At 43.8% G+C, this 9,847-nt stretch overlaps 1 long non-coding RNA gene across 1 annotated transcript; it reads left to right on the top strand.

Annotated features, from left to right (window-relative positions):
• The first annotated feature begins 2,605 nt into the window (after positions 1–2,605).
• Positions 2,606–3,993, top strand: LOC115518247. The gene is made up of 3 exons (XR_003970200.1): positions 2,606–3,328; positions 3,426–3,485; positions 3,614–3,993. It is a non-coding gene; the product is annotated as an uncharacterized LOC115518247 (long non-coding RNA).
• The last annotated feature ends 5,854 nt before the right edge of the window (positions 3,994–9,847 follow it).

Genomic DNA, 9,847 nt, shown 5'->3' with positions numbered 1-9,847 from the left:
CTGCTCTGGGGAGGGAAAAAGGCATTGAAATCCAAGAGGCACAGAGAACTCCCTTCAGACGTAACTTGAATCGATCTTCTGCATGACATATCATAGTGAAACTGCACAATATACAAGGATAAAGAGAAAATTCTGAAAGCAGCTAGGGATAAACATGCTCTAACTTATAACGGGAGACCCATAAGACTAGTGGCAGACCTATCTACTGAAACTTGGCAGGCCAGAAAGAAATGGCAGGAAATCTTCAATGTGATGAACAGAAAAAATATGCAGCCGAGAATTCTTTATCCAGCAAGTCTGTCATTGAGAAGAGAAGGAGAGATAAAGGTCTTTCCAAACAAAAACAAGAAATTCATCACCACTAAACCAACCCTACAAGAGATCCTAAGGGAGATCCTATGAGACAAAGTATCAGAGACATCGCTACAAGCATGAAACCTACAGACATCCCAATGACTCTAAACCCATATCTTTCTATAATAACACTGAACGTAAATGGACTAAATGCGCCAACCAAAAGGCATAGGGTATCAGAATGGATAAAAAAAACAAGACCCATCTGTTTTCTGTCTACAAGAGACTCATTTCAGACCTGAGGACACCTTCAGATTGAGAGTGAGGGGATGGAGAACTATTTATCATGCCACTGGAAGTCAAAAGAAAGCTGGAGTAGCCATACTTATATCAGACAAACTAGACTTTAAATTAAAGGCTGTAACAAGAGATGAAGAAGGGCATTATATAATAATTACAGGGTCTATCCATCAGGAAGAGCTAACAATTATAAATGTCTATGCGCCGAATACAGGAGCCCCCAAATATATAAAACAATTACTCACAAACATAAGCAACCTTATTGATAAGAATGTAGTAATTGCAGGGGACTTTAATACTCCACTTACAACAACGGATAGATCATCTACACACAGGATCAATAAAGAAACAAGGTCCCTGAGTGATACATTGGATCAGATGGACTTGACAGATATATTTAGATCTCTGCATCCCAAAGCAACAGAATATACTTTCTTCTTGAGTGCACATGGAACATTCTCCAAGATAGATCACATACTGGGTCACAAAACAGCCCTTCATAAGTATAAAAGAATTGAGATCATACCGTGCACACTTTCGGACCACAATGCTATGAAACTTGAAATCAACCACAGGAAAAAGTCTGGAAAACCTCCAAAAGCATGGAGGTTAAAGAACACCCTACTAAAGAATGAATGGGTCAACCAGGCAATTAGAGAAGAAATTTAAAAATATATGGAAACAAATGAAGATGAAAATACAACAATCCAAATGCTTTGGGATGCAGCGAAGGCAGTCCTGAGAGGAAAATACATTCCAATCCAAGCCCATCTCAAGAGACAAGAAAAATCCCAAATACAAAATCTAACAGCACACCTAAAGGAACTAGAAGAAGAACAGCAAAGACACCCCAAACCCAGAAGAAGAAGAGAAATAATAAAGATCAGAGCAGAAATAGACAATATAGAATGTAAAAAAACTGTAGAGCAGATCAATGAAACCAAGAGTTGGTTTTTTGAAGAAATTTAGAAAACCGAAATAGGAAAGACATGCACAAACCCAGAGATGAAGATGAGAAAAATTATTTAAAACTTTATAGGGGCACCTGGGGGGCTCAGTGGGTTAACCATCCGACTTCTGCTCAGGTCATGATCTCACCGTTTGTGAGTTCAAGCCCCGCGTCGGGCTCTCTGCTGTTAGCACAGAGCCTGCTTTGGTTCCTCTGTCTCTCTCTCTGCCCCTCCCCTGCTCTCACTCTCTCTCTCTCAAAAATAAAATTAACATTTAAAAAAAACTTTTTAAAATAATCAATATTAAAAAAAGAATCAATAAAATCTAATAAATAACATACAAAAAGAGAAGAAGTAAATGGAAAATGGAAAAAGAGAAATGTGCCCCCAGAAACTGCAGGAGAACTTTTGAAGAAAAAAAGATACACAGACATACCAAGAGACAACACTCCATGCAAAGACACAGATGCAGACACACACACACAAAAACAATATCCCATGGCCATTTTGAATAGCATCTTAATAGGCAGCCATACAGTTTTGTGAGCATCAAAGTGAATTGAAATTTAACAGTTCTTTCTCAAAAGTTATTGTAGGGGCGCCTGGGTGGCTCGGTCGGTTGAGCATTTGACTTCGGATCAGGTCATGATCTCACAGCTCGTGAGTTCGAACCCCGCGTCGGGCTCTGTGCTGACAGTTCAGAGCCTGGAGCCTGCTTTGGATTCTGGGTCTCCCTCTCTCTCTACCCCTCCTCTGCTCATGCTCTGTCTCTCTCTGTCTCAAAAATACATAAACATTGAAAAAAAATTTTTTAACTTATTGTAATTATTATACAATGAAGGGACTTTTCCAGACAATTTTAACATTGAATGCAATGCGGAAATCTGTCACATAACTGTTCTGACAGGTAGTGCCAGACTTTTCTTTAAAATTTCTTTTTTTTTTTTTAAGTATGAAATTTATTGTCAAATTGGTTTCCATACAACACCCAGTGCTCCTCCCAACAGGTGCCCTCCTCAATGCCCCTCACCCACCCTCCCCTCCCTCACACCCCCCATCAACCCTCAGTTTGTTCTCAGTTTTTAAGAGTCTCTTATGGTAGTCTCTTTCATCTCACAACACTTTATTCCGAATCTCCAAGCTAGATATCACTGCCCTCTTTTTCCCTCCCTCCCTTTTCCTTTCCTTCTCTCCCCCTTCCTCCTCCTCTCTCTCCACAATCGCTTATATACCTCTCCAACTAGAGGTTTCCAAACAGATGCTTTAATGACCCATCATGACAAAAATATTGCACTTGGTTAAAAGAGGGGAACAGAGAGGAAGAGCCGGTAAGTAGACATATGTGGTAGGTAAGAATGAGTGAGAATCATGTGGAGGAACTTCCGTGAAAATGGTTCCATTGGTAATGAAGCAGCAGCATTTGGGGGGCCATGATGCTTTGGGTAGAAAGAGGAAATCTATACCAATCTATACCAATCCCTTCCCTATGCGTCTGACTTCATGAAACTATATTCTACGCTAAGATGTGAAAGGAGCCTGGCACTTATTTAAGACAACAATCTAGACAGAACATTTTAGAACGTTCTGATGAATTAGCTGTGTGATCATCTTGGGTGGGGAGGAGGAGGACTCAGCTGTGGTCCTGGATTAAGTGCTTGCTTTTCTTCCCCTGAAAGAATGACTCTACATGTTGTTTAGAAGAATAAGAGAACGTAAGTCATTCGCCTAGGATTTTGCCTGAAAATGGGAAATGTGAGATTTGGATTGACTATAAGCAACGGAGGGTAAGTTTGACAAAAAAATTCCTGGCAACATAGAACTTTTCTGAGAGTCTCAAAATATTTATTATCTCTCTCTCTCTCTCTCTCTCTCTCTTTTCAGTATAAACATACATAATGAGGGACTCAGAAGCCCTCTCATGTCTGGAATACGATGTCACAGGTGATTCCTTACAGGCTCAGCCACTCTCAAACTGATGGCCCAGGGGTGCAGAGGTCAGCCTCAGAATCCCTTGCTACCCTCACAAGTAGAGAGGGATCTTTTCTCATCCTGTCTTCCTTCCTTCCCAGAACGTCTCTCCTTGGAGACTCCAGAGGACAGCGTGAAACAGGAAGAAAATTGTTTGATTATAACTGTGACCCAGCAGAATGGTGGTACCCATTTGGGACAGCAGACACAATGAAACAGAGGCAGGTCATAAAATTTTCTGTGCATCATTAAACACTCAGCAAAATCCTGTCGGGACAGGATTATACGACTCTCGACCTATAGTCTGGGAAATAGTTGTCACAAGAGATTATTGTTTCTCAAGATGAATGTATAAGAAATGTTTTAATCTCTAAAGCATTTGTTCCTCAACGGCCAACCCTTTCTTGTGACTTTGTCCTGATTCTACCTATGAAGATAACCCCACCCTTTATAATAATAAAGCTATATAATGTTACTGTTATAGAATTGTTATATTGTTATAATAATTATATAATGGGAGTTGTCGAATGAGCTGTAAAAGTCAATCCTCACCAAATAGCCCACAACTTTCACCTTCCATAGCAGAGAGAAAACAGAAGTTTAACATGTAACATTCCTATTGAGGGGGTGATATGTGGGACACGAAGAACTCAGTGATGTCTAAGTTCAAGGACCAAAAACGCAAGAATCTGGTGTGTTATCTCCCTGTGATGTCACAAGGGAGTCACAGAAAAGCATAAAGAAAGCTAGAGCTGACCTTACCTAGAGAGGCACGCACACAATTTTCAGGAATTATGGTCACCTGGGGGTCAGAATGTCCCCCTGAACAGTGGACTTTCAGTCTCCTCGGGCTATTTGTACGATGATCTATCCCTACAAGGTCCTTCTGCACTTATCCCTATCACAAAGGCAACTTTATAACAGGTGCCTGGACAAGAGTCACCTAATTTTTTTTTAATGTTTATTTATTTTTGAGACAGAGAGAGACAGAGCATGAACGAGGGAGGGTCAGAGAGAAACGGAGACACAGAATCGGAAGCAGGCTCCAGGCTCCAAGCTCTCAGCACAGAGTCTGACGTGGGGCTCGAACTCACTGACCGTGAGATCGTGACCTGAGCCGAAGTCAGATGCTCAACCGACTGAGCCACCCAGGCGCCCCGCCTAATTTTTTTTTTTTTTAATGGTAGCTTCGTCAACGAAACTATCAGGAGAAACATCACAAGTATAGATGAGTAAAGAGAAACTTTTCCACCTACAGGAGACCCTAGATTCTGAAGTCAGTGAGGGCTCAGAACCAAACTTCTGCTTGAAAACTGTTCTCCCTAGAGAGAAGACTCAGAATTCCTAGGCTAAACAGAGCGTGAGGGGGCTGTCTCGCAAAGACTAGATTTGGATGTGGAGTTCTCGGCCATCTAGCACATTGACCATGAAAGTTACTAGAGCTGACAGCTTATGGACACAATGAGCCCATAGAGAAGTGAAGGGCAAAGAATCCTCACCTGGCCTTCTCAGATGGCCCATCTTTATCTCATTTCCTTTATCCTTACGCACAGCATTATGCAGAGAATACCTGCATCTAAGCAAGACTAACACGAAGCATGGTGGGTCAGAGACCATCATCTGAAAATTCCTTCATCTGTCGCCAGATTACACAGAGTTTCCTGTGAACTTCTACCTGGGCCTTACATCAACTCAGGCAGGGCCCTAGATACCTCCTCATGCTTTATACATGTACCACAAATGGGCTTCCTAGTCCAGTCCTGGCCTGTGTCCCCCAGATACTTCTAGCACCTGTAAGATTAGGATTTCTAAGACGTTTAGCCCTGGGTCATTAAGACCTTGAAGTTCAGAGAACAGCAAACATTGTTTCCATGTCCCCCGCCTTACAATGTGTACCTTCTCACTCCACACACACATTCTCTCATTCAGCTCCCGTGTCCTAAGGCCGAGGGGAAATATACTCACATTTCTTTATATATTGTTCAATCTCAAGTAAAAAGGGAGAGAACATGACAAAGAGAAAAAATACAAAAAGCATAGCAAACAGGGCGTAGAGCCAAGGAGCACCATTTGGGAGTAAATTGGCCCCGGGTTCAACTTCCGCCATTGAGATCTGAGAGAAGGCACGGAATTCTCTGCCCCAGGCTGTCTCACCTCCTAGGTGATCCAGGTGATGAAGTCACAGCCTCAGGCACAATGGGAGGGATGAAGATCTGGATGGGGATTGGCCAAGCCTCATTCTATACATGCTGTATAGAAACAAGGAATCTCAGGGAGCTTAGAAGCCACAGCTCTATTGAACCAAAAATACTAGACTATCAGGCCAAAGCGGCAAGAAGGTAGATTGTTCCATAGATATTCAGAGTGTTCAGTTCACCGCACCGGAACCGTATCCATTCACGAAATGAAGGAACTGTTTTCCTAGACTTCACAGTCCCAGAGCTACTCTTTGGCAGCAGAATGATGTCTAAGTTGAAAGACCAAATTTTCCTGAGGAGAGAGTTCAGATCCTTCCCTAGAAGCTCGGAAATAGCTTGTCTTTGTGTGCTCATCATGTCAGGACTGTGTGTCACATGGATCATGGGAACTTCTCCCCAGTCATGTCAATGGGGAGGGAAGAGTTTATTTTCTTCTTCTTTTTTTTACTGTTTATTTTTTAAGAGAGAGCATGAGCAGGGGAGGGACAGAGAGAGTGGGGGAGGAACAGTCGATCCAAAACAGGGTCTGTGCTAACAGCACAGAGCCCGATGCAGGGCTCGAACTCTCTCCAACCGTGAGATCATGACCTGAGCCGAAGTCCAGAGCACAACCGACTAAGCCACCCAGGTGCCCCAGGAAGAGTTTATTTTCTTTTTTTATAATGTTTTTTCTTTATTTATTTTTGAAACAGAGAGAGACAGAGCATGAACAGGGGAGGGGCAGAGAGAGAGGGAGACACAGAATCTGAAACGGGCTCCAGACTCTGAGCTGTGGGCACAGAGCCCGATGCGGGACTCGAACTCACGGACCTCCAGGTCGTGACCTGAGCCGAATCAGACGTATAACCCACTGAGCCACCCAGTCGCCCCAGAAGAGTTTATTTTCTAAGATGGGGGTTATGTTCTTTTAAATGAAACAGAACATTAGGCAGGAGTGTTGCTCCGAATATCGCCGTTCTTTTCCTATGTTTTAATTCCTAACCTACTACACAAACCCATCTAACACGTTTCGAAGAAGAACTTTGATCAATCGATTCCCCCCCCCCCACGTTCAAAAGAGCACTTGACACTTGTCTTATGCTTCAAGCCACTTTCCCCAGAGATTCCCAGCCCACCGCCACAGGCAGCACCCTGTCCCGGCGCCACTCCCCCTGCCCACAAGCATCCCAATCCCCGGTCTGAACTCGACCTTCTCTAACGTCACCCGGCCACACCCGCTGACCAAGTGCCAATGTGCCTCCACGGTCTTTGCCAGCTGCCAACACTTGTTACGGACCGTCTCCGGGAGCCTTCGTGCCTAATGTCTCTCTGCCACGAATACGGGCTTCCTCCCAAAGTCCACAAACGCCCTCTTGCTCACCCAGAACATCAAGGAGAAAAGTCGCTGACACCATCCCACTGCCTAAGAACAAAAACAGTGCCCAGTGCTGTCTTAGGACAGGAACCCCCCGGCCTAGAGGAACTGCCCTCTAGGGGCTTCTCGTCCAGCTGAGGAAATAACACCCCAGGTGGAAAAGGCGGGGGTCATTGTGGGAAAACTGGGGAGTTCTTTATGGAACATGAGAGGAGAAAAATCTAGTAAATAAACGGAACTAAAAGGAAATGATCTCCTGAGAGTCAAAAAGACTTCCTGGTTTCAAGGAATGTAAATAGGGAACCACGACGCCTGCGTGCCTTTATTGGCTTTGTTTCTAGTTGAGTCTCAGGAACGAAAGTTCTTCGACCCGAGCCTTTTAAAAACTTATCAGGATAAGAATTAATGTCTAGAAGCTGAAACAAAACAAACAGACAAAAAAAGTTGGTCATTACTGTTACCGTTACTAACAACTGCACTAGAATAAAATCTACATGATTCTGTTATTTTGTGTTGAAATCCTATACAGAAAGCCTCATGTTTTAGGCCAAACCAGTATTCCTTGACCCCAGCACATCTTTCTTCTCCCAAAAAGCTCTTTCCTCCTTATGGAGGACTCTGTTAAAATTCTTTTCTCCTTTTCATATAATCTGTTTGAATCTCCATGTATATAGGGGGAAAAAATCAAGGAGGATACAATTTTTTTAAGTTTTTTAATTAAAAAAATAAAGAAATACAAATAAAATAAATTTAATTAATGTGTTGGTTAATTCCAGTTAGTTAACATACAGCGTAATATTAGTTTCAGGTGTACAATTTCATGATTCAGCACTTACATAAACACAGGATGGAAAGATACAATTTATTTTTTTTTTAATTTTTTTTTTCAACGTTTATTTATTTTTGGGACAGAGAGAGACAGAGCATGAACGGGGGAGGGGCAGAGAGAGAGGGAGACACAGAATCGGAAGCAGGCTCCAGGCTCCGAGCCATCAGCCCAGAGCCTGACTCGGGGCTCGAACTCACGGACCGCGAGATCGTGACCTGGCTGAAGTCGGACGCTTAACCGACTGCGCCACCCAGGCGCCCCAATGAGGAGGCTTTTTAAACCAATAGCACTTGCCTCATGCTTTTAACAAGAAAGGCATTTTAAATCCCAAGGCTCGGGGCCCCTGGGTGGCTCAGTCGGTTAAGCGTCCGACTTCGGCTCAGGTCATGATCATGCGGTCCGTGAGTTGGAGCCCCGGGTCCAGCTCTGTGTTGACAGCTCCAGCCTGGATCCTGCTTTGGATTCTGTGTCTCCCTCTCTCGCTGCCCCTCCCCCTCTCAAAAATAAATAAACATTAAAAAAAAATTTTTTAACAGCCCTCAGAACCTCAAAATTCCTACAAGGGCTTGCACCGTATTAATCACAGCTTTTACCCAACCAGACAACACCGAAAACCTTACAGCAGCGTCTGGATCTTGAACTTTCTGAGGGTTCCCTGCCCATCCTCTCCCTTGCAGGTGCTCCAGTAAGGCTTCGTCCTGCAGCAGAGACAAGTCTTCCCATGTTGCCATTGTATCATCAATGTAATTGGCCCATGGTACTGATGTGGGGAAGGAGAACAGGGACAGGTCCCAGCAACCATTCTGGGACATATGGTGGGGCTGTGCAGGCAGCCCCGGGGGAGCACTTGAAAGGTTCATCATTGTCCCTCCCATGTGAAGGCAAATTGATCTTAGTTAGGAGAAACATATTCGTCAGTCTTTTCCATGAATCTCTTGAAAATGAAGCACTTTTGCAGGAACACTTTTTGCCAAAGGCTCAGAGAAAAACCAGTGCTGTCTGCAAGAAACACAAGACTTAAAAGTGGCCAGGGTTAAAATCCGATGAGAGGTCATTATAATGCGGTGAACAAAGGAACTTCTACAGATGTATATTACAAATGTATGTTACAGATATATGTTACAAAGTATGCCCCCTTTCTTTCCTTCAGTCTCTGTGGGCCAGGTTTTGATTACCCCCTGGAGAGTTTACATTTCAAAGACATGATAACATTTACAACTTGAAGGGACAGAGAAAGAATGCAAGTTTTCTAGAAGTTTTTGAGTAACTGCTATTTAAAACTTTTTTTTTTTTTTTGGTAAGGGTCAGAAAGCATGGGGTGTTTTGTCTGTGTTTTCATCAGTTACCATAACATTCTCCTCTTTTCCTTCATTTCATCACTTTCTCAAAGATTTCACCTCTTTGTGCACTAAGCAGGCTTTGCCACAAATGCCCGGATCTTAATCAGTGGCAGCTTGCACCCTCCTGGCTTTGCAAAACAGCACCCTAAGGTCTCCAACTGACTATCCTGCTGTCCGATCCCTGTCTTCCAGCCCTGAAAGTAACAGACTAGTGGACACCCCCACATCCTTCTCTAACCTCAGCTCTTCTAACTTTCTAACCCGAGCTTCACTCTCTAGTCGAGCCTGGTGGCCAGCGAGCTGCCCACAGTAGAGGCCAGCCCACCACGGCAACGACATGCTTCCCTCCTCCCTCACAGTGTGCCCTGAGCGGCTTCACCAAGTGCATTATATCAGCCTGTGCTTTTCGGGCGTCCCTGTAGTCATGCAGTGGTCCATCTGACATACAAGTCACCCCCCCGCCCCCCGCACACATACAGAAGTCGATGGCCAACTTAGGAGTCCCCCTGCAGATGCCTCTTGACCAAGGCCCATTTTTTCAATCTGCTGACTGGCTCACCAATTGTTGGTTCATAATCCTCTCGGGAGATTCCCAGGTGAAATCTGAAACCAGC

The sequence above is a fragment of the Lynx canadensis genome, chromosome B4 (assembly GCF_007474595.2).
Source record: "Lynx canadensis isolate LIC74 chromosome B4, mLynCan4.pri.v2, whole genome shotgun sequence".
NCBI classification, from domain to species: domain Eukaryota; kingdom Metazoa; phylum Chordata; class Mammalia; order Carnivora; family Felidae; genus Lynx; species Lynx canadensis.
The sequence above is the reverse complement of the archived record's forward strand: the minus strand, read 5'-3'. Positions and strand labels throughout refer to the sequence as shown.